This window comes from Triticum urartu, chromosome 7A (assembly GCF_056163025.1).
Source record: "Triticum urartu cultivar PI428250 chromosome 7A, HENAU_Tu73, whole genome shotgun sequence".
Lineage (NCBI taxonomy): Eukaryota > Viridiplantae > Streptophyta > Magnoliopsida > Poales > Poaceae > Triticum > Triticum urartu.
In genome coordinates this window covers 491,195,603-491,202,612 of record NC_141879.1, presented here as the reverse complement: position 1 = coordinate 491,202,612, position 7,010 = coordinate 491,195,603, and positions in this window count along the sequence as shown.

Below are 7,010 nucleotides of genomic sequence, written 5' to 3'. Positions count from 1 at the left end.
GATGCTAGAGACACTATCATATACGTGAGCCAAAAGGCGCAAACGGTCCCGACCATGGTAAGGCGACACCTGTGGGAATACCGTGTGTGAGGCCGCAAAGTGATATGAGGTGTTACCGGCTAGATCGATGTGACTTGGAATCGGGGTCCTGACACCTTTCTTATTCAGTACATGGGATGTGTAAAGATTACCCCTCTTGCGATAGACCTACCATGCGGCTATGCCTCTAAGTCGTGCCCCGACATGTGGGAGATATAGCCGCATTTTGGGTGTTACATTCGGACATAAAGTGGGAAAGCAGATTAGGGAGTAAGCCAATACCGAACAAGGTTGGGCGAAACAGTTTCCATTATAGTCTGATTGGTATGTCAAAACGTATTTTTATAGAGGATGCTATAAGCATCAAGGCCATTTTACATGTCGAGAACAAGGGAAAGCTGTATATAGGTCTAAATTTGAGGAGATGATCTTGAAGATCTTTTGGTCACTCTGCCGCACGTCTGCGCCGCATTTCCCTATAGCATTTGGTCCTTTGAGAGGATCGACAACTGAGTGTGTATAAGGGCCTGGAAGAGGACCCCGAGTGCCATCGAGGAGTGGTGTAGGTTGTAAAGGACCTAAAAAGAGAAAGCAAGAAACAAAGATGGAAGGATAAAAAGGTCCGGATAGGGTCGAGCCGTATTGTGGACCTTATTTTGAAGAGGCCTCGGTCCTTACCCATGGTATTTTTAGTGCGTAATTATGTATGCGTGGTGTGTATGCCGCTATCTAGTTGGGGTTCCGACGGAGGCCGGATTGCTAATCTAGCTATGGACGAGCCGGACTGTCATTCTGCAGGGTAGACCGGACTCGTTTGACAGTGTTCGAGGTTTTGGCTGCCGATGTAGTATTCGGCTTAATGAGGCCACCCTATACTTTAGCTGCGAGGGCCACCGTATGCTCCTCAGTGCGGAGGGAGCGCCACATATTTCCATTGACTATTATAACGCCACGAGGTCCAGTCATTTTGAGCTTTAGGTAAGCATAATGCGGGACCGCATTGAAGCAGGCGAAGGCAGTCCTTCCAAGGAGTGCGTGATAACCGCTGCGGAAAGGGATGACGTCGAAGATCAACTCTTCGCTTCGGAAGTTGTCTGGTGAACCGAAGACCACTTCCGGTGTTACTGAGCCCGCGCAGTAGGCTTCAATGCCAGGTATTACCCCTTTAAAGGTGGTTTTGGTGGGCTTGATTCTTGATGAGTCGTTGCCCATTTTGCGAACAGTGTCCTGACAAAGCAAGTTAAGGCTGCTGTCGCCATCCATAAGGACTTGCATGAGATGGAATCCGTTGATAGTTGGATCGAGGACCAATGCTGCCGAACCTCCATGACGGATAATGGTCAGATGGTCTCTGCGATCGAAATTGATCGGACAGGCTGACCATGGATTCAATTTTGGGGCGACTGGCTCTATGGCATAGATGTTCCTTAGTGCGTGCTTGCACTCCATTTTGGGTATATGCGTAGCATATATCATATTCACTGTTTTTACCTCGAGGGGAAACTTCTTCTGTCCCCCTGTGTTCGGTGGGCGAGGCTCTTCATCATCGTCCTCGCTGGGTGGCCCCTTCCCCTTTTGTCCTGTGCTTAGCTTGCCGGCCTGTTTAAAGACCCAACAATTCATGTTGGTATAATTAGCAGGTTTATGAGGGGTACCATGAATCTGGCAAGGCCGATCGAGTATTCGGTCCAAACTAGATGGACCATCCTTGTTTCCTTTGAATGGCCTCTTCCATTGACTGGGTTTAGAGCCACTGAATCCGGTGTTAACCCCATGTCATCGGTATCTTCATTATTGCTACGACGTTTGTGTCTGTTGCGTCGTGGCTTGCCATTGCCATCCCTGGCTTCAGAGGTGCCAAGGTCGCTGGTGCTATTGCTTCTACGAGCTAGCCGGCTATCCTCTCCCGCGCAAAAGCGGGTCATAAGTACAGTAAGGGCTGCCATGGAGTTCATTTTTCTTGGCCTAGGTGTCGGGCGAGCCACTCGTCTTGGACGCTGTGTTTAAAGGCAGCGAGGGCTTCGGCGTCCGGACAGTCCACTATTTGGTTCTTTTTAATTAAGAACTTGGTCCACAGCTTCCGGGCTGATTCTCCGGGTTGCTGGATTATGTGACTAAGGTCATCGGCATCTGGAGGCCGGACGTAGGTTCCTTGGAAGTTGTCTGTAAAGGCATCCTCCAAGTCTTCCCAGCTGCCAATAGAGTTTTCTGGGAGGCTGTTTAACCAATGCCGTGCTGGTCCCTTTAATTTTAGCGGGATGTATTTGATGGCATGGAGATCATCACCGCGGGCCATGTGAATATGGAGAAGAAAATCTTCGATCCATACTGCGAGATCTGTAGTACCATCGTATAATTCAATGTTCACGGGTTTAAACCCCTCAGGGAACTGGTGCTCCATCACCTCATCGGTGAAGCATAAGGGGTGTGCGGTGCCTCTATATTGGGCGATGTCGCGATGCATTTTGGATGAAGTCCGAATGCATTTTTCGGCCCGGGTGTGGTTGTGCCTGTCGCACCTGGCCTGATGGCCGTCCTCTCGAGTTGGAGCTCGCCCCCTTGACCCATAGATTGATCTTGTCTAACCGGCTCTATTGTCCAGGTCCTTTCGTAGGTCATAGGTATAGCCCGGGGCCGCTGCCTCCCTGCCTCAACGGCGAGGTGGCGCGGGCTGGTGTCGGCGTAAGTGGCCGGTCTGTCCCGTCTGCGTGGTGGTAGGTCAGGCTCGTCAGTGGGTTTATAATTTGGTGGTATTGGCTCAAGAGCCTCGTCGTCGAATTATGGTAGCTGCTTGCGCTTCGGGTAGCTCTTGGTTGGGCGCTCGAGGCCATATTCCTCGGCTGCCAGGACTTTAGTCCATCTGTCATTGAGCGTATCACGATCGGCTTGGAGTTGTTGCTGCTTCTTTTTTAGGATTCTTGCAGTGGCGATTAGGTGGCACTTAAAGCGCTCTTGTTCGAGGGGTTCCTTTGGAACGATGAAGTCTTCGTTACCGAGGCTCACATCCTCTTCAGAGATCAGTAGGTAGTTACTATCCTCCGAGTCTTCGTTCTCGACAGGATCGACGGGGTTAACTTGCCCATCCTCCCAATCATCCTATTTGGATGTTGGCTCGATAGGGGCTTCGGGGTCTTCGGCATTCTCCGGAGTGTTATTTTCTTCGGTGTCAGTATTGCTGTCTTTTTCACGACGCGATTTTGAGCGGCGCCGCTGACGTCGACACTTTGGAGGTGCTTTTGTAGGCTTGTCCTCAACCGGATCCTTCTTGCCATTGTCGTCATCCTCTTTGGGTGTGTCTACCATGTACACGTCATATGTGGAGGTGGCCGTCCAACGTCTGGTAAACGGAGGGCCTTGGCCTTGTTCATCTCCGGCATCGTCGTCCATGTTGTCGATGTCTTCGGAGGCGTAGTCCAACATGTCGGTTAAATCTTCGACACTGGCTATGAAGTGGGTGGTGGGTGGGACACAAAATTCCCCGCTCCCAGCCCTAGTCTGGGCTGGGCGTAATTCGGAAGCGAGGGTCCATGGGGGCGGCAGGGGTGAGGGCCTCCTGGACACGCTCACTTGACGTGGATCTCTAGAATTCTGATCTGGAGTCCACGGGGGAGTCTGGCACTTTAGCGATGAAGGGAGTCTGGTTTGTCTTTGGTTGGCCAATGACGCAGTCCCCTCTAGATCTCTGGTAGTAAGTTTCATAATTGCAGGGAGTCCGGCGAGCTCTCAAATCCCATCTTCGGACATGGTAGTCTGCTCTGGATCTAAGGCCAAAGCGGTGGTCAGAACCGCGAATCCTTCGAAGATCAAGTCACCTCGGATATCAGCGACGTAGTTCAGATTTCCAAAATTTATCTGATGACCAGGGGCGTAGCTGTTGATCTGCTCAAGGTGGCCAGTTGAGTTGGCACACAGTGCGAAGCCACCGAATACGAAAATTTGGCTGGGGAGGGAAGTCTCCCCAGAAACGGCATTGTGGATCATAGAACGAGCCATCGAACCTTCTATTGACAGCACAGAGGAACTATCAATGAAAGCACCAATGTCAGTGTCAAAACCGGCTGATCTCGGGTAGGGGGTCTCGAACTGTGGTCTGAGGATTGAAGGTAACAGGAGGCAGGGGACACAATGTTTTACCCAGGTTCGGGCCCTCTTGATGGAGGTAATACCCTACTTCCTGCTTGATTGACTTTGATGAGTATTGGGGTTACAAGAGTTGATCTACCTCGAGATCATAATGGCTAAACCCTAGATGTATAGCCTGTATGATTATGATTGCCTCTACGGACTAAACCCTCTGGTTTATATAGACATCGGAGGGGCCTAGGATTGTACAGAGTCGGTTTACAGAGAAATGAATCTTCACATCCGAACGCCAAGCTTGCCATCCACGTAAAGGCGAGTCCCATCCGGACATGGGGGAAGGCCTTCGATCTTGTATCTTCTTGGCCCATCAGTCCAGCCCATATCACATAGCCCGGACGCCCGGGGACCCCATAATCTAGGACTCCCTCAACGAACCCCGTGGGGCCATGTAAAGAAATTGTAATGCTTTTGCTCCGGTGTTTATCATTCCTTCTATAAGACTTGTGGTTGCATATCTCGCTTTGGCACTGTCCCCCTTTTCGTCCTCGCGGTAGCTTAGCGCTCTACACCGGTAGGTCCCACTCCCCAGCTAGGCTTCAGCCGTCGCTGGCATGCCAGGTCGAGATGTCGTGGTCAAGGCGAGGAGGTGAGCAGCCCGAGGTCTGATAAGAGCTCCTGAGGCGCGGTGCTCAAGAGGTCCCCTTTGGCATGCAAGCAGCGTCCTGAAGGCAGAAAAGGAAGGCGGCATTGCCAGAGCAAGGCTGCGCCGACTGAGAATTCCAATTGCGACATCGTGCTAGCGCGGATATGCGACTTATCTTATTGAGTCCGAGGTGTTTCCTTGCACATCGTTCTTTCGAACTTCAGCGGTAGTGTTACTGGGTGAGGCTCACGCCGGCTTCCCCCTTCCTTGCTCATCTAAGTGCTTTGCATCCTCGGGTCCCAACCCTCGAGCAAGCTCAACCGCCGCTGGCTGCCAGGCCGCGGTGTGATAACCCACAAGTACAGGGGATCGCAACAGTTTTTGAGGGTAGAGTATTCAACCCAAATTTATTGATTCGACACAAGGGGAGCCAAAGAATATTCTCAAGTATTAGCAGCTGAGTTCTCAATTCAACCACACCTAGAAACTTAGTATCTACAGCAAAGTGTTTAGTAGCAAAGTAATATGATAGTAGTGGTAATGATAGCAAAAGTAACGGTAGCAGAAGTAATGTTTTTGGTATTTTGTAGTGATTGTAACAATAGCAACGGAAAAGTAAATAAGCGAAGAACAATATATGGAAAGCTCATAGGCAATGGATCGGTGATAGAGAATTATGTCGGATGCGGTTCATCATGTAACCGTCATAACATAGGGTGACACAAAACTAGCTCCAATTCATCAATGTAATGTAGGCATGTATTCCGAATATAGTCATACATGCTTATGGAAAAGAACTTGCATGACATCTTTTGTCCTACCCTCCCGTGGCAGCGGGGTCCTAGCGGAAACTAAGGGATATTAAGGCCTCCTTTTAATAGAGTACCAGACCAAAGCATTAACACATAGTGAATACATGAACTCCTCAAACTACGGTCATCACCGGGAGTGGTCCCGATTATTGTCACTTCGGGGTTGCCGGATCATAACACATAGTAGGTGACTAGACTTGCAAGATAGGATCAAGAACTCTCATATATTCATGAAAACATAATAGGTTCAGATCTAAAATCATGGCACTCGGGCCCTAGTGACAAGCATTAAGCATAGCAAAGTCATAGCAACATCAATCTCAGAACATAGTGTATACTAGGGATCAAACCCTAACAAAACTAACTCGATTACATGATAAATCTCATCCAACCCATCACCGTCCAGCAAACCTACGATGGAATTACTCACGCACGGCGGTGAGCATCATGAAATTGGTGATGGAGGATGGTTGATGATGACGATGGCGACGGATTCCCCTCTCCGGAGCCCTGAACAAACTCCAGATCAGCCCTCCCGAGAGGTTTTAGGGCTTGGCGGCGGCTCTGTATCGTAAAACGCGATGAATCCTTCTCCTTTATTTTTTTCTCCCTGAAAGCAAATATATAGAGGTGGAGTTGAGGTCAGAGGAGCTCCAAGGGTGCCCACGAGGTAGGGGGCACGCCCAGGGGGCAGGCACGCTCCCCACCCTCGTGGCTAGGGTGTGGGCCCCCTAGCCTTGATCTTTGCCAGTATTTTTCATTATTTCCAAAAAGACGCTCCATGGAGTTTCAGGTCATTCCGAGAACTTTTGTTTCTACACATAAATAACCCCATGGCAATTCTGCTGAAAACAACGTCAGTCCGGGTTAGTTCCATTCAAATCATGCAAGTTAGAGTCCAAAACAAGGGCAAAAGTGTTTGGAAAAGTAGATACGACGGAGACTTATCAACTCCCCCAAGCTTAAACCTTTGCTTGTCCTCAAGAAATTCAGTTGACAAACTGAAAGTGATAAAGAAAAACTTTTACAAACTCTGTTTGCTCTTGTTGTTGTAAATATGTAAGGCTAGCATTCAAGTTTTCAGCAAAGATTATGAACTAACCATATTCACAATAACTCTCAGGTCTCATGTTTACTCATATCAATGGCATAATCAACTAGCGAGCAATAATAATAAATCTCGGATGACAACACTTTCTCAAAACAATCATAATATGATATAACAAGATGGTATCTCGCTAGCCCTTTCTGAGACCACAAAACATAAATGTAGAGCACCTTTAAAGATCAAGGACTAACTAGACATTGTAATTCATGGTAAAAGAGATACAGTCAAGTCATACTCAATGTAAACTAACAGTAATGAATGCAAATGACAGCGGTGCTCTCCAACTTGTGTTTTTCAATAAGAGGATGATGACTCAACATGAAAG